The sequence below is a fragment of the Arachis stenosperma genome, chromosome 10 (genome assembly GCF_014773155.1).
Source record: "Arachis stenosperma cultivar V10309 chromosome 10, arast.V10309.gnm1.PFL2, whole genome shotgun sequence".
Classification (NCBI taxonomy): Eukaryota; Viridiplantae; Streptophyta; class Magnoliopsida; order Fabales; family Fabaceae; genus Arachis; species Arachis stenosperma.
Window position 1 is genome coordinate 41,374,322 of NC_080386.1, and position 19,028 is coordinate 41,393,349.

The following is a 19,028-nucleotide window of genomic DNA, read 5'->3' on the forward strand; positions in this document are numbered from 1 at the left end:
CAAAATTAGTTGTTTCTTATAAGTCAAGTCAAATTTTCAATTTTAAAAATCTTATCTTTTCAAAATCTTTTTCAAAAATTATATCTTTTTCATTTTTTTTCTATTTTTTGAAAATTTCAAAAATCTTTTTTCAAAATATTTTCAAAATCTTTTTCTTATCTTTATATCATATTTTCGAAAATTACACTAACAATTAATGTGATTGATTCAAAAATTTGAAGTTTGTTACTTTCTTGTTAAGAAAGGTTCAATCTTTAAGTTCTAGAATCTTATCTTTTGGTTTCTTGTTAGTTAAGAAATTTAAAAAAAAAATTAAATCTTTTTCAAAATATCTTTTTCTTAAAAATCTTATCTTTTTATCTTATCTTTTTCAAAGTTTTATCTTTTTCAAAATTGATTTCAAAATATCTTATCTAACTTCTTATCTTCTTATCTTTTTAAATTTTTTTTTTAAAATCTTTTTCAATCAACTAACTAACTTTTTGTTTGTTTCTTATCTTTTTCAAAACTACCTAACTACTTTTCTCTCTTCAATTCTCGAAAATACCTCTCTCTTTTTCAAAAATTCTTTTTAATTAATTAATTGTTTTAAATTTTAATTTCAATTACATTTTATCTCTAATTTTCGAAAATCACTAACTTTTTTTTTAAAAATTATTTTTGAATTCTCTCTCTCTTCTCTTCTTCTATTTAATTATTTAATTACTAACACTTCTCTTCACCTCTCTTCATCTAAAAATCCGAATTCTTCTTCATTCTTCTACTCCCTTCTTTTTCTACTAACATAAAGGAATCTCTATACTGTGACATAGAGGATTCCTCTTCTTTTCTTGTTTTCTTCTCTTTCATATGAGCAGGAACAAGGATAAAGGCACTCTTGTTGAAATTGATCCAGAACCTGAAAGGACCCTGAAGAGGAAATTAAGAGAAGCTAAATTAAATTATTCTAAAGGTAACCTTTCAGAAATTTTCGAACAAGAGAAGGAGATGGCAGCCGAAAATAATAATAATGCAAGGAGAATGCTTGGTGACTTCACAAAGCCAACGTCCAAGTTTGATGGAAGAAGCATCTCCATTCCTGCCATTGGAGCCAATAACTTTGAGCTGAAACCTCAGCTAGTTGCCTTAATGCAACAAAACTGCAAGTTTTATGGACTTCCATCTGAAGATCCTTATCAGTTTTTAACTGAGTTCTTGCAGATCTGTGAGACTGTAAAGACGAATGGAGTTGATCCTGAAGTCTACAAACTCATGCTTTTCCCTTTTGCTGTAAGAGACAGAGCTAGAATATGGTTGGATTCTCAACCTAAGGATAGCCTGGACTCCTGGGATAAGCTGGTCACTGCCTTCTTGGATAAATTCTTCCCTCCTCAAAAGCTGAGCAAGCTGAGAGTGGATGTTCAAACCTTCAAACAAAAAGATGGTGAATCCATCTATGAAGCTTGGGAAAGATACAAGTAGCTGACCAAAAGATGTCCATCTGACATGTTTTCAGAATGGACCATATTAGATATATTCTATTATGGTCTATCTGAATTTTCGAAAATGTCATTGGACCATTCTGCAGGTGGATCTATTCACCTAAAGAAAACGCCTGAAGAGGCTCAAGAACTCATTGACATGGTTGCAAACAACCAATTCATGTACACTTCTGAGAGGAATTCCATGAATAATGGGATACCTCAGAAGAAAGGAGTTCTTGAAATTGATGCTCTGAATGCCATATTGGCTCAGAACAAAGTGTTGACTCAACAAGTCAACATGATCTCTCAAAATCTGAATGGATGGCAACATGCATCCAACAGTACTAGAGAGGCAGCTTCTGAAGAAGCTTATGATCCTGAGAACCTTGCCATGGCAGAGGTTAATTACATGGGTGAACCTTATGGAAACACCTATAACTCATCATGGAGAAATCATCCAAATTTCTCATGGAAGGATTAACAAAAGCCTCAACAAGGCTTTAACAATGGTGGACGCAATAGGCTGAGCAATAGCAAGCCATATCCATCATCTTCTCAGCAACAGACAGAGAAATCTGAACAAAACGCCTCTAATTTAGCCAATCTAGTCTCTGATCTGTCAAAGGCCACTTTCAGTTTCATGAGTGAAACAAGATCCTTCATTAGAAATCTGGAGGCACAAGTGGGCCAGCTGAGTAAGAAAGTCATTGAAACTCCTCCCAGTATTCTCCCAAGCAATACAGAAGAGAATCCAAAAGGAGAGTGCAAGGCCATTGATATAATCAATGTGACCGAATGCATAAGGGAGGAGGAGGACGAAAATCCTAGTGAGGAAGACCTCCTGGGACGTCCCTCAAGCAAGAAGGAGTTTCCTATTAAGGATCCAAAGGAATCTGAGGCTCATATAGAGACCATAGAGATTCCATTAAATCTCCTTCTGCCATTCATGAGCTCTGAAGACTATTCTTCCTTTAAAGAGGATGAAGATGTAACTGGAGAGCAAGTTGCTCAATATTTAGGAGCTATCATGAAGCTGAATGCCAAGTTGTTTGGTAATGAGACTTGGAAAAGTGAACCTCCCTTGCTCATTAGTGAACTGGAAACCTGGATTCAGCAAATTTTACCTCAAAAGAAACAAGATCCTGGCCAGTTCTTAATACCTTGCACCATAGGCACCATGACCTTTGCAAAAGCTCTGTGTGATCTGGGGTCAGGGATAAATCTTATGCCACTCTCTATAATGGAGAAGCTGGGGATCATTGAGGTACAACCTGCCTTGTTCTCATTACAATTGGCAGACAAGTCATTAAGACAAGCTTATGGAATAGTAGAGGACGTGTTAGTAAAGGTTGAAGGCCTTTACATCCCTGCTGATTTCATAATCTTAGACACTAGGAAGGAAGAGGATGATTGCATCATCCTTGGAAGACCTTTCCTAGCCACAGCAGGAGCTGTAATAGATGTCAACAGAGGTGAATTAGTCCTTCAATTGAATGGGGACTACCTTGTGTTTAAGGCACATGGCCATCCCTCTGTGACAAAAGAGAGTAAGCATGAAGAGCTTCTCTCAGTTCAGAGTCAAGAAGAGCCCACACAGTCAAACTCTAAGTTTGGTGTTGTGAGGCCACAACCAAACTCTAAGTTTGGTGTTAAGATCCCATATCCAAACTCTAAGTTTGGTGTTGGCACTATACAACATTGACCTGATCACCTTGTGGCTCCATGAGAGCCACTGTCAAGCTATTGACATTAAAGAAGCGCTTGTTGGGAGGCAACCCAATTTTTATCTAATTTTTACTTTATTCTATTTTATTGTTATTTTGTGTTTTATTAGGTACATGATCATGAGGAGTCACGAAAAAATCAAAAAAATTAAAAACAGAATCAAAAACAGCAGAAGAAAAAAATCACACCCTGGAGGAAGCACAAGCTGGCGTTCAACGCCAGTAAGATGCATCTGGCCGGCGTTCAACGCCAGAACAGAGCATCATTCTGGCGCTGAACGCCAGAAACAAGCAACATTCTGGCGCTGAACGCCAGTAACAAGCATGAAACTGGCGTTCAACGCCAGAAACATGCTTTACATGGGCGTTGAACGCCCAGAATGTGCACCAATGGGCGTTTAAACGCCAGAATGGTGTGCAAAGGCATTTTACATGCCTATTTGGTGCAGGGATGGAATTCCTTGACACCTCAGGATCTGTGGATCCCACAGGATCACTTCAGGATCTGTGGACCCCACAGGATCCCCACCTACCATATTCCCACCTTACCTCCTAATCCTAGATTTTGTGATTACTCTTCCCCATGTCACACTTCCCAAAACCCTTCACCAATCACCTCAATTCCTCTTCCCAATTACCCCCTTCACCACTCACATCCATCCACTCTTCCCCATAAACCCCACCTACCTTCAAAAATTCAAAACCATTTTCCCCACCCATTCCCACCCAAAATGGCCGAATACACCCTACCCCCTCTCCCTATAAATACCCTTCCATTCTACTTCATTTTCACACAACACAAACCCCTCTTCTCCCACTTGGCCGAACCTACATCTCTCCCTCTCTACAAAAATTTCTTCTTCTTCTTCTTCTCTTCTTTCTTCTCTTGCTCGAGGACGAGCAATATTTTAAGTTTGGTGTGGTAAAAGCATAAGCTTTTTGTTTTTCCATTACCATCAATGGCACCTAAGACAGGAGTATCCTCTAGAAAAGGAAAAGGGAAGACAAAAGCTTCCACCTCCGAGTCATGGGAGATGGAAAGATTCATCTCCAAGAGCCATCAAGACCACTTCTATGATGTTGTGGCAAAGAAGAAGGTGATTCCTGAGGTCCCTTTCAAGCTCAAGAAAAATGAGTATCCGGAGATCCGACATGAAATCCGAAGAAGAGGTTGGGAAGTCCTAACCAACCCCATGCAACAAGTCGGAATCTTAATGGTTCAAGAGTTCTATGCCAATGCATGGATCACTAGAAACCATGATAAAAGTATGAACCCGAGTCCAAAGAATTATCTCACAATGGTTCGGGGGAAATACTTAGATTTTAGTCCGGAAAATGTGAGGTTGGCATTCCACTTGCCCATGATGCAAGGAGATGAACGCCCCTACATTATAAGGGTCAACTTTAATCAAATGTTGGACCAAGTCCTTATGGACATATGTGTGGAAGGAGCTCAATGGAAGAGAGACTCCAAAGGCAAGCCAGTCCAACTAAGAAGACTGGACCTCAAGCCTGTGGCTAGAGGGTGGTTGGAGTTCATTCAACGCTCCATCATTCCTACTAGCAACCGATTTGAAGTTACTGTGGATCGGGCCATCATGATTCATGGCATCATGATTGGAGAGGAAGTAGAAGTTCATGAGGTCATCTCCAATGAAATCTATAAAATAGCCGACAAGCCTTCACCCATGGCACGGTGGTGCGCGAAATTGTGATCACTACACAACTTTGCACAACTAACCAGCAAGTGCACTGGGTCGTCCAAGTAATACCTTACGTGAGTAAGGGTCGATCCCACGGAGATTGTTGGTATGAAGCAAGCTATGGTCACCTTGTAGATCTCAGTCAGGCAGACTCAAATGGGTATAGATGATGAATAAAACATAAAGATAAAGATAGAGATACTTATGTATATCATTGGTGAGAGCTTCAGATAAGCGAATGGAGATGCTTGTCCCTTCCGTCTCTCTGCTTTTCTAATGTCTTCATCCAATCCTTCTTACTCCTTTCCATGGCAAGCTTATGCAAGGGTTTCACCGTTGTCAGTGGCTACCTCCCATCCTCTCATTGGAAATGTTCAACGCACCCTGTCACGGCACGGCTATCCATCTGTCGGTTCTCAATCAGGCCGGAATAGAATCCAGTGATTTTTTTGCGTCTGTCACTAACGCCCCGCCTTCAGGAGTTTGAAGCACGTCACAGTCATTCAATCATTGAATCCTACTCAGAATACCACAGACAAGGTTAGACCTTCCGGATTCTCTTGAATGCCGCCATCAGTTCTTGCCTATACCACGAAGACTCTGATCTCACGGAATGGCTGGCTCGTTTGTCAGGCGAGCACTCGGTTGTCAGGCGATCAACCATGCATCGTGTATCAGGAATCCAAGAGATATTCACTAGAGCCTCGTATGCTTGTAGAACAAGAGTGGTTGTCAGTCACTTTGTTCATGAGTGAGAATGATGATGAATGTCACGGATCATCACATTCATCAAGTTGAAGAGCAAGTGATATCTTGGACAAAGAACAAGCGGAATTGAATAGAAGAACAATAGTAATTGCATTAATACTCGAGGTACAGCAGAGCTCCACACCTTAATCTATGGTGTGTAGAAACTCCACCGTTGAAAATACATAAGAACAAGGTCTAGGCATGGCCGTGAGGCCAGCCCCCCAATGATCTAAGAACTAGATGTCCAAAGATGAAAGTACAATAGTAAAAGGTCCTATTTATAGAGTACTAGTAGCTTAAGGTTTACAAAGATGAGTAAAAGACATAAAAATCTACTTCCGGGCCCACTTGGTGTGTGCTTGGGCTGAGCAATGAAGCATTTTCGTGTAGAGACTCTTCTTGGAGTTAAACGCCAGCTTTTATGCCAGTTTGGGCGTTTAACTCCCAATTAGGTGCCAGTTCCGGCGTTTAACGCTGGGAATTCTGAGGGTGACTTTGAACGCCGGTTTGGGCCATCAAATCTTAGGCAAAGTATGGACTATCATATATTGCTGGAAAGCCTAGGATGTCTACTTTCCAACGCCGTTGAGAGCGCGCCAATTGGGCTTCTGTAGCTCCAGAAAATCCACTTCGAGTGCAGGGAGGTCAGAATCCAACAGCATCTACAGTCCTTTTCAGTCTCTGAATCAGATTTTTGCTCAGGTCCCTCAATTTCAGCCAGAAAATACCTGAAATCACAGAAAAACACACAAACTCATAGTAAATTCCAGAAAAGTAAATTTTAATTAAAAACTAATAAAAATATACTAAAAACTAACTAGATCATACTAAAAACATACTAAAAACAATGCCAAAAAGCGTATAAATTATCCGCTCATCACACGGCTAGCTTTCCCTCACCTTATTTGCCATCTATGTTACTCAGCTGGAGTTATCATAGAAGGAGACATCTCCATTGAAGAGGATAAGCCCATCACCAAGAAGAGGATGGAGCAAGCAAGAGAGACCCTTCACGGTTCTCAAGAGATGCATGAGGAAGCTCATCATCAAGAAATCCCTGAGATGCCTCAAGGGATGCACTTTCCTCCCAACAACTATTGGGAACAACTCAACACTTCCTTAGAAGATTTGAGCCACAATGTTGAACAACTAAGGGTAGAACATCATGAGCACTCCATCATTCTCCAAGAAATAAGAGAAGACCAAAGAGCAATGAGGGAGGAGCAACAAAGGCAAGGAAGGGACATAGAAGAGCTTAAGAACATCATTGGTCCTTCAAGAAGAAGACGCCACTAAGGTGGATTCATTCCTTGTTCTTTATTTCTTTCTGTTTTCGGTTTTTAATGTTGTGTTTATCTATGTTTTGTGTCTTTATTTCGTGATCATTAGTATGTAGTAACTATGTCTTAAAGCTATGAATAAAATCCATGAATCCTTCACCTCTCTTAAATGAAAAATGTTTTAATTCAAAAGAACAAGAAGTACATGAATTTCGAATTTATCCTTGAATTTAGTTTAATTATATTGATGTGGTGACAATACTTTTGTTTTCTGAATGAATGCTTGAACAGTGCATATGTCTTTTGATCTTGTTGTTTATGAATGTTAAAATTGTTGGCTCTTGAAAGAATGATGAACAAAGAGAAATGTTATTGACAATCTGAAAAATCATGAAATTGATTCTTGAAGCAAGAAAAAGCAGTGAAAAAAAGAAAGCTTGCGAAAAAAAAATGGCGAAAAAAAAGAAAAAGAAAAAGCAAGCAGAAAAAGCCAATAGCCCTTAAAACCAAAAGGCAAGGGTAAAAAGGATCCAAGGCCTTGAGCATCAATGGATAGGAGGGCCCAAGAAAATAAAATCCAGGCCTAAGCGGCTAAATCAAGCTGTCCCTAACCATGTGCTTGTGTCATGAAGGTCCAAGTGAAAAGCTTGAGACTAAGTGGTTAAAGTCGTGATCCAAAGCAAAAAAGAGTGTGCTTAAGAGCTCTGGACACCTCTAACTGGGGACTCTAGCAAAGCTGAGTCACAATCTGAAAAGGTTCACCCAGTTATGTGTCTGTGGCATTTATGTATCCGGTGGTAATACTGGAAAACAAAGTGCTTAGGGCCACGGCCAAGACTCATAAGTAGCTGTGTTCAAGAATCAACATGCTTAACTAGGAAAGTCAATAACACTATCCGAAATTCTAAGTTCCTAGAGAAGCCAATCATTCTAAACTTCAAAGTAAAAAGTGATATGCCAAAACTGTTCAGAAGCAAAAAGCTACAAGTCCCGCTCATCTAATTATAATTAATATTCATTGATATTCTGGAATTTATAGTATATTCTCTTCTTTTTTATCCTATTTGATTTTCAGTTGCTTGGGGACAAGCAACAATTTAAGTTTGGTGTTGTGATGAGCGGATAATTTATACGCTTTTTGGCATTGTTTTTAGGTAGTTTTTAGTAAGTTCAAGTTACTTTTAGGGATGTTTTCATTAGTTTTTATGTTAAATTCACATTTCTGGACTTTACTATGAGTTTGTGTGTTTTTTTGTGATTTCAGGTAATTTCTGGCTGAAATTGAGGGACTTGAGCAAAACTCTGAAAAAAGGCTGACAAAAAGGACTGCTGATGCTGTTGGAATCTGACCTCCCTGCACTCAAAATAGATTTTCTGGAGCTACAGAACTCCAAATGGCGCGTTCTTAACGGCGTTGGAAAGTAGACATCTAGAGCTTTCCAGCAATATATAATAGTCCATGCTTTATTCGGAAATTGACGACGTAACTTGGCGTTGAACGCCAAGTACATGCTGCTGTCTGGAGTTAAACGCCAGAAAAACGTCATAATCCGGAGTTGAACGCCCAAAACACGTCATAACTTGGAGTTCAACTCCAAAAAAAGTCTCAGCTCGTGGATAGATCAAACTCAGCCCAAGCATACACCAAGTGGGCCCCGGAAGTGGATTTATGCTTCAATTACTTACTCATGTAAACCCTAGGAGCTAGTTATTATAAATAGAACATTTAACTATTGTATTAGGAGTCTTTGGACCACGTTTCATCTTTGGTCTCAGTTTTGTTTTATTCTTCGTCTTAGGAGGCCATTGAGCACGTTTAGGGGGCTGGCCATTCGGCCATGCCTGAACCTTTCACTTATGTATTTTCAATGGTGGAGTTTGTGCACACCATAGATTAAGGGTGTGGAGCTCTGCTGTACCTCAAGTTTCAATACAATTATTATTACTTTCTATTCAATTCTCTCTTATTCTTATTCCAAGATATACGTTGCACTACACTTTGATGAATGTGATGATCCGTGACACTCATCATCATTCTCACCTATGAACGCGCGTGATTGACAACCACTTCCGTTCTACCTTAGGCCGGGCGCATATCTCTTAGATTCCCCAACAGAATCTTCGTGGTATAAGCTAGATAGATGGCGGCATTCATGGGGATCCGGAAAGTCTAACCTTGTCTGTGGTATTCCGAGTAGGATCCTGGGAATCCGGAAAGTCTAACCTTGTCTGTGGTATTCCGAGTAGGATTCCGGTATTGAATGACTGTGACGAGCTTCAAACTCCTGAAGGCTGGGCGTTAGTGACAGACGCAAAAGAATCAATGGATTCTACTCCAACCTGATTGAGAACCGACAGATGATTAGCCGTGCTGTGACAGAGCATTTGGACCATTTTCACTGAGAGGATGGGATGTAGCTATCAACCAAGGGTGATGCCTCCAGACGATTAGCCGTGCAGTGACAGCGCATAGGACCATTTTCCCGAGAGGATTAAAAGTAGCCATTGATGATAGTGATGCCCTACATACAGCTTGCCATGGAAAGGAGTAAGAAGGATTGAAGGAAGAGTGAGTAGTGAAGTAGAGTTTCAAGAGGAACACAGCATCTCCATACACCTATCTGAAATTCCCACTATTGATTTACATAAGTATTTCTATCCCTTTTTATTTTCTTTTTATTATTAATTTTCGAAACCATAAACCAATTTAATCTGCCTAACTAAGATTTACAAGGTGACCAAAGCTTGCTTCATACCAACAATCTCTGTGGGATCGACCCTTACTCACGTAAGGTTTATTACTTGGACGACCCAGTACACTTGCTGGTTAGTTGAACGGAGTTGTGAATTCAAATAGAGCCAATTATTAAATTTCATACAAGTACAAAGACAATAAATCACAATTTCGTCCACCAAAAAGCTTGGGAAGTAAATTTAGCAGCATTATCAAGACGAATTGCTTTGATTGGATTTTCTGGAAATTGTGCTTTTAATCGAATAATTTGAGCCAGTAATCTCGCAAACGCCAGGTTGCGAGAAGACAATAAGCACACATGTGACCATCTCGAAGATGCGTCTATCAGGCCTATAAAATATCTAAAAGATTCACATGGTGGATGAATAGGTCCACATATATCATCTTGAATTCTTTCTAGGAATTTAGGGGACTCAAATCCAATTTTTACTGGTGATGGCCTTAAAATTAACTTCCCTTGAGAACAAGCAGCACAACAAAATTCACTAGATTTAAGAATCTTCTGGTTCTTTAGTGAATGTCCATGGGAGTTTTCAACAATTCTCCGCATCATGGTTGTTTCTGGATGACCCACTCGGTCGTGCCAAGTTATGAATTCATTTGGGCTAGTAAACTTCTGGTTTATAGTGGCATGTGATTTAATTGCACTAATCTCAGTATAATATAACCCAGGTGAAAGGGAGGGAAACTTTTCTAATATAACCTTTTTATTTGAATCATGAGTTGTGATACAGAAGTACTCATGACTTTCCTCATTCATTGTCTCAATATGATATCCATTTCGGCAAATATCTTTGAAACTCAACAAGTTTCTCAGAGACTTTGTAGACAATAGTGCATTATTTATTATAAATTTTGTTTCTCCAGGAAACAAAATTATAGCTCTTCCGAAGCCTTCTATCACATTGCTTGAGCCAATAATAGTATTAACACATTCTTCTTTTGGCACCAGATGGGTAAAATATATATCACTTTTGAGAATAGTGTGCGAACTTGCACTATCCGTAAGGCATACATCTTCATTATATATTCTTGCCATTTTCTTCAAAGAAAAATAATAATAAAATGAGTAGTATGCATAGTTAAATTGAATACTTAATCGGAATTATTTTTTCTAAGAAATATTGTACATAAAAATAATGTCATATACTAAAATTTTATTGTAAAACATGACACGTTTAATGATTTCAAAATTTATAAACATTAATATTTTATTATTTATATACATCATATTTGAAACTTAAATACATAGCAAATAAAACTTAACAATAAGTTCTTTACATTATTTATTTACATAGATACTTAACAATCCCACATATTAAACTGTTCCATCATTGATCAAATGACCAATATTTCCTTCAGGGTCCTTAAAGAAATCAGATACATCATAATGAGTGGTGGAGTTTTCAGCAACATCATTTGAAACGAAATTTGTCTCCTTTCCTTTGTCGTCTTTTTTCAAAGATGCTTGATAAAGATCGACTAGGTGGCTTACGGTACGACAGGTACGCGACCAATGGCCCTTTCCACCACAACGGAAACACTTATCCTCTGTTGATTTATTTTACCCAATATTTCTTTCTTTATCCCACTTCTGATGAGATCCTCTCTTTTGAATATAATCCATTTTCCTTCCATAATTTTTCTTGTTATTAAAACCTTGCCATTTACCTCTTATGGGGTAATTTGCCGCATTTACTTCAGGATATGGGGCGGCGCCAGCTGGGCGCGCTTCATGATTTTTCAAGAGCAACTCATTGTTGCGTTCAGCAACAAGAAGGTAAGAAATTAACTCAGAATATTTTTTAAACCCTTTTTCTCGATACTACTGCTCCAGAAGCACATTCGAGGCATGAAAAGTTGAGAAAGTTTTCTCCTACATATCATGATCAGTTATCTTTTTCCCACATAATTTTATTTGTGAGGTGATTCGAAACATTGCAGAATTATATTCATTTATGTACTTAAAATCCTGTAGATGCAAGTGCATCCATTCATATCGAGCTTGAGGAAGTATCACTGTTTTTTGATGATTGTACCTTTCTTCAAGGTCTTTTCAAAGATCTGCAGGATCTTTTAATGTGAGATATTCATTTTTCAATCCTTCGTCAAGATGACGATGAAGAAAAATCATGGCTTTGGCTTTATCCTTTTGGAATGCATTATTTCAGCCTTAATGGTATCTCCAAGATCCATTAAATCAAGATGGATTTTAGCATCTAATATCCATGATAAATAATTGTTTGCAGATATATCAAGAGCATTGAATTCAAGATGAGAGAGCTTCGACATAATGAAAATTTGTTATCTGAGTCTTTCTAAAAATTTGATTAGAGTCTTGTGCTGATAACGTGTTGTAAAGTAAATAAGAAAGATAAATATAAAATAGAGAAATATAAATATGCTCTTATTTTACTATAATAATTTACTAATATTATATGTTGTAAGATATGTATATATATTTATAAAGAGAGAGAGAGATATATATGTATATTAAAGTGAGAGAGAAATATTGCTCCGTAGAAAGGAAGGATTATTATTATTGTGTGTTATTATACAGAGGGTTAAGCCTCTATTTATATGTGCATATGATGACATCAAGGTTGTCAAACTCGCGAGTCTAGGTAAACTCGTGGAGCTGACCTAGACTCGACTCGTAGACTCGTACGAGTTTACCTGTTATACTTTTTTTTAAAATATATATATATATATATATATATATATATATATATATATATATCATGTATAATATATATATATTTACTCAGATATAGACATTCAAACCTAACAATTTTAACATCAAAATACATAATAAATTAACCTAATACTAAAATTACAAGTTACAACAAGTACTTTGGATCACACATTTAAATCCTTCACAAGTATCTATCTAGTCCAACATAAAACACACAATTACACAATCAAAGGTTCATAAGACATAACCAAAACACAAAAGAAAACAACAAAGCAACAATTAAATTTCTAATAAACTCTAAAACTCAAATCCTCCAATATCTTCATCTTCCATGGCATCAACATCATCATCTTCACCATCTTCATCAGAAACATCATTTCTTTCAGCCTCAGGTTCAACACGGCCAACAAAATCATCATCATCATTCACATGTTCATCTTCTTCCTCTATTAAATTTTGTTGTGGATCCCTAATAAACTCATTCTCACCTCCCTCACCCATGTTGAATTCATTACTATTCATACCTGGAATAGCAAATTCATTACTATTTGGATCATCATTAGTATTGTCATTCGTTGGCAAGTGAGAATGCTCAACAATTTCAGCAATATTTTTATTAACATCCTTAGTTATCCACTCATCATCAGAATGCACAGCATCAAATTCAAGTTCTGGAGTTTTTCTAATTTGCTTGCTGATGAGCGGATATTTTATACGCTTTTTGGGGGTAATTTCATGTAGATTTTAGTATGTTTTAATTAGTTTTTAGTAGAATATTATTAGTTTTTAGGCAAAAATCATATTTCTGGAATTTACTATGAGTGTGTGTATTTTTCTGTGATTTCAGGTATTTTCTGGCTGAAATTGAGGAAGCTGAGCAAAAATCTGACTTAGGCTGAAAAAGGACTGCTGATGCTGTTGGATCCTGACCTCCCTGCACTCGAAATGGATTTTCTGGAGCTACAAAAGTCCAATTGACGCGCTCTCAACGGCGTTAGAAAGTAGACATCCAGGGCTTTCCAGCAGTATATAATAGTCCATACTTTGCGCGAAAATAGACGACGTAACTTGGCGTTGAACGCCAAGTTCATGCTGCTGTCTGGAGTTAAACGCCAGAAAAACGTCATGATCCGGAGTTGAACGCCCAAAACACGTCATAACCTGGAGTTTAACGCCAAGAAAGGCCTCTACTCGTGGATAGCTTTAGTCTCAGCCCCAGCACACACCAAGTGGGCCCCAGAAGTGGATTTCTGCACCAATTATCTTTGTTTACTCATTTTCTGTAAACCTAGGTTACTAGTTTACTATTTAAACAACTTTTAGAAACTTATCTTGTACCTCATGACATTTTCAGATCTGAATTACATACTTTTGACGGCATGAGTCTCTAAACTCCATTGTTGGGGGTGAGGAGCTCTGCAGCGTCTCGATGATTTAATACAATTCCTTTGTTTTCCATTCAAACACGCTTGTTCTTATCTAAGATGTTTATTCGCGCTTAATTGTGAAGAAGGTGATGATCCGTGACACTCATCACCTTCCTCAATCCATGAACGTGTGTCTGACAACCACCTCCGTTCTACATCAGATTGAATGAATATCTCTTAGATTCCTTAATCAGAATCTTCGTGGTATAAGCCGGATTGATGGCAGCATTCATGAGAATCCGGAAAGTCTAAACCTTGTCTGTGGTATTCCGAGTAGGATTCTGGGATTGAATGATTGTGACGTGCTTCAAACTCCTGAGGGCTGGGCGTTAGTGACAGACGCAAAAGAATCAATGGATTCTATTCCAACCTGATTGAGAACCGACAGATGATTAGCCGTGCTGTGACAGAGCATAGGAACGTTTTCACTGAGAGGATGGGAAGTAGCCATTGACAACGGTGACACCCTACATAGAGCTTGCCATGGAAGGACCTTGCGTGTGTTGAAGGATTTCAAGGAAGAGTTGAAGTTCAGAGGACAAAGCATCTCCAAAACTCCAACATATTCCCCAGTACTGCAAAACAAGTAACTCTATTGTTCTCGTTTATCTTTCCAATCAAATCTAATAATTCCAACTTACAATTTTAAACACTTTGACTTCTTACAATTAAATCCAAATAACCTTGTTGACATCCTAACTAAGATTAATAAAATAAATATTGATTGCTTCAAGCCAATAATCTCCATGGGATCGACCCTTACTCACGTAAGGTATTACTTGGACGACCCAGTGCACTTGCTGGTTAGTTGTGCGAATCACAAATTCGTGCACCAAGTTTTTGGCGCCGTTGCCGGGGATTATTGAGTTTGGACAATTGAAGGCTTATTTTATTTCTTAGATTAGGAATGATTTATTTTTATTATTTTTATTGTTATAGAGTCATCAAATTCTGATAGGATAGTTTCTTTTCAAAAAAAAAATTTCTTTTCAAAAATATTATTTTTCTTAATTAATTGTTAATTTTTCGTGAGTTTAGTGTCTTATTCTAAGTTTGGTGTTAACTACATATTTTATATTTTCTCTAAAATTTTCGTGTTAGTGTTCTTTGTTCTTCATTGATCTTCAAGTTGTTCTTGGTTATTTTTCTTGTTTGATCTTGAGTTTTTCTTGTTTTGTGTCTTTTCTTGTTTTTCTTGTGCTTTTTCAAAACATTAACTCTCAAAAATTATACTTTTATTCACAAAAATAATACATCTTTAAAATACATTACATTTTTAAATCAGTTGGTTATAGCGTTGGCTTATGTTCTTGGCAATTGGGCACCAGTTCTTTTGAAAATCTTTTTCAAAAATAATTTTTCTTGATTTAATCTGTGCCAAACTTCAAGTTTGGTGTTTTCTTGTTAATTTTGATATAATTTTCGAAAACTTGTCTTGGTTTTCTAATTGGCGCGAGTTTGGTGTTCTTCCTTTTGTTCTTGGTGTTCTTGTGAATCTTCAAGGTGTTCTTGAGTTTTTCTTGTGTCTTGATCTTAAAATTTTTAAGTTTGGTGTTCCTTGGTGTTTTCCCTCCAAAAATTTTCGAAAATAAGGAGCATTGGATCTAAAAGTTTTTAGTCTTGTGTCTTTTGTGTGTTTTTCTCTTTCATCATAAAATTCAAAATTCAAAAAATTTTATTTTCTAACTAATTTTGAACTACATTTTTCGAAAATTTTTATATAAAAATTCAATTTTCAATTTCAAAATATTTCCATTTTCTTTTATTTATTTCGTTTTTATTTTATTTTATAAAAATTTATTTTTATAAGATAAATAATATCAACATATATACCATTTCTTTTATTCCAACATGGAATTAAATGGGAATGAACAGTCCAAGAGGACTCTGGGGTCATATGCTAACCCCACTACTGCTTCATATGGAAGTAGTATCTGTATACCCTCCATTGGAGTTAGTAGCTTTGAGTTGAATCCTCAGCTCATTATCATGGTGCAGCAAAACTGTCAGTATTCTGGCCTTCCACATGAAGAACCTACAGAGTTTCTGGCACAATGTTTGCAAATTGCTGATACAGTACATGATAAGGAAGTAGATCAGGATGTCTACAGACTATTACTGTTTCCATTTGCTGTAAGAGAACAAGCTAAGAGGTGGTTAAATAACCAGCCTAAGAGCAGCATAAAAACATGGAAACAGCTGTCAGAAAAATTCCTGAATCACTCTTTCCCTCCCAAACGGATGACACAGCTAAGGCTAAACATTCAAGGCTTCAAACAAGGAGATAATGAATCCCTTTATGATGCTTGGGAGAGATACAGAGAGATGCTAAGAAAATGCCCCTCTGAAATGTTTTCAGAATGGGTGCAATTAGACATCTTCTACTATGGGCTTACAGAAAAAGCTCAGATTTCTCTAGACCACTCAGCTGGTGGATCTATACACATGAGAAAAACAATTGAAGAAGCTCAAGAGCTTATTGATACAGTTGCCAGAAATCAGCATCTGTACCTAAGCAGTGAATCCTCTATGAAAGAAGAAGCTAAAACAGTAACTGCAGAACTCAGTCCAGTGGATCAGGCTAATGAATTCAATCAGCAATTAGATTTTCTAACTCAGCAGCTAGCCGAATTCAAGGAAATATTACAGGAAACAAGAATGGCTAACAGAAACATGGAAGTACAATTAAAGCAGACAGAAAAGCAACTGTCAAAACAAATAACAGAAGAATGCCAAGCAGTTCAATTAAGAAGTGGGAAAACATTAAATACCTCACTTCAAAGCAGCAGGAAACCCAGAAATGAACAAGAGGATACTCAAAATCCCTTTGAGGACAATCAGAGCCTAGAGAGGAACAAAGCTGGCGCTGAACGCCCAGACCATGCTTATTCCTGGCGTTCAACGCCAGAAACAAGCATGAATCCGGCGTTGAACGCCCAAAGGGAGCATGGTTCTGGCGTTCAAACGCCAGTAACAAACAAGGAAGTGGCGTTTAACGCCACTCCAGCTCCCATCACTGGCATTCAAACGCCAGTGGGGAATCAGTCACATACAAGTGCTGACCTTTCTAAGAAGGCTTCCCAACCCACTTCTGTAGGTAATAAACCTGCAGCAACTAAGGTTGAGGAATACAAAGCCAAAATGCCTTATCCTCAAAAACTCCGCCAAGCGGAACAAGATAAGCAATTTGCCCGCTTTGCAGACTATCTCAGGACTCTTGAAATAAAGATTCCGTTTGCAGAAGCACTTGAGCAAATACCCTCTTATGCTAAGTTCATGAAAGAGATCTTAAGTCATAAGAAGGATTGGAGAGAAACTGAAAAAGTTTACCTCACTGAAGAATGCAGTGCAGTCATTCTGAAAAGCTTACCTGAGAAGCTTAAAGATCCTGGGAGCTTTATGATACCATGCACATTAGAGGGTGTTTGTACCAAGCAAGCTTTATGTGATCTTGGGGCAAGTATCAACCTAATACCTGCATCTACTATCAGAAAGCTTGGTTTAGCTGAAGAAATCAAACCAACCAGGATATGTCTTCAACTTGCTGATGGCTCAATTAAATACCCATCAGGAGTGATTGAGGACATGATTGTCAAGGTTGGGCCATTTGCCTTTCCTACTGACTTTGTGGTGCTGGAAATGGAGGAGCACAAGAGTGCAACTCTCATTCTAGGAAGACCTTTCCTAGCAACTGGCCGAACCCTCATTGATGTCCAAAAAGGGGAAGTAACCTTGAGAGTCAATGAGGAGGAGTTCAAGTTGAATGTTGTCAAAGCAATGCAACTTCCAGACACCCCAAATGACTGCATGAGTGTTGATATTATTGACTCTCTGGTAAAAGAGGTCAATATGGCTGAGAGTCCCGAATCAGAGCTGGAGGACATCTTTAAAGACGTCCAGCCTGATCTAGAGGAGTCAGAGAAAATAGTGGAACCTCTGAAAATCCCTCAGGAAGAGGAAAAACCTCCTAAACCCGAGCTCAAACCATTACCACCTTCCCTAAAATATGCATTCTTGGGAGAAGGTGATACCTTTCCTGTAATCATAAGCTCTACCTTAGAGCCACAGGAAGAGGAAGCACTAATTCAAGTGCTAAGGACACACAAGTCAGCTCTTGGGTGGTCCATCAGTGATCTTGAGGGCATTAGCCCAGCCAGATGCATGCACAAAATCCTATTGGAGGGTGACGCCAAGCCAGTGGTCCAACCACAAAGGCGGCTGAATCCAGCCATGAAAGAAGTGGTGCAAAAGGAGGTCACTAAATTACTAGAGGCTGGGATCATTTATCCTATTTCTGACAGCCCCTGGGTGAGCCCTGTCCAAGTTGTCCCAAAGAAAGGTGGCATGACAGTGGTTCATAATGAAAAAAATGAACTGGTCCCTACAAGAACAGTTACAGGGTGGCGTATGTGTATTGATTATAGAAGGCTCAATACAGCCACCAGAAAGGATCATTTTCCTTTACCATTCATAGACCAAATGCTAGAAAGACTAGCAGGTCATGAATACTACTGCTTCCTGGATGGATATTCAGGTTATAATCAAATTGCAGTAGATCCCCAGGATCAGGAGAAAACGGCATTCACATGCCCATCTGGAGTATTTGCATACAGAAAGATGCCATTTGGCCTGTGCAATGCACCTGCAACCTTTCAGAGGTGCATGCTCTCAATTTTCTCTGATATGGTGGAAAAATTTCTGGAAGTCTTCATGGATGACTTTTCAGTGTTTGGAGACTCATTCAGCTCCTGCCTTAACCATTTAGCACTTGTTCTAAAGAGATGCCAAGAGACTAACCTAGTTTTAAACTGGGAGAAGTGTCACTTTATGGTGACTGAAGGAATTGTCCTTGGGCACAAAATCTCGAACAAGGGGATAGAGGTGGATCAAGCTAAAGTAGAGGTAATTGAAAAATTACCACCACCTGCTAATGTTAAGGCAATCAGAAGCTTTCTAGGGCATGCAGGATTCTACAGAAGGTTTATAAAGGATTTTTCAAAAATTGCCAAACCTCTGAGCAACCTGCTAGCTGCTGACACGCCATTTATCTTTGATAAAGAGTGTCTGTAGGCATTTGAGACTCTGAAAGCTAAATTGGTTACAGCACCAATCATCTCTGCACCAGACTGGACATTACCATTCGAATTAATGTGTGATGCCAGTGACCATGCTATTGGTGCAGTGTTGGGACAAAGGCATGACAAGCTTCTGCACGTCATTTACTATGCCAG

General features: G+C 38.2%; 1 non-coding gene across 1 annotated transcript; it reads right to left on the reverse strand.

The window, feature by feature from the left end:
• Positions 1 to 1,383: 1,383 nt before the first annotated feature.
• On the reverse strand, positions 1,384 to 1,487 carry LOC130959023 (small nucleolar RNA R71). Its single transcript, XR_009078120.1, has one exon. It is a non-coding gene; the product is annotated as a small nucleolar RNA R71 (small nucleolar RNA).
• Between the last annotated feature and the right edge of the window lie 17,541 nt (positions 1,488 to 19,028).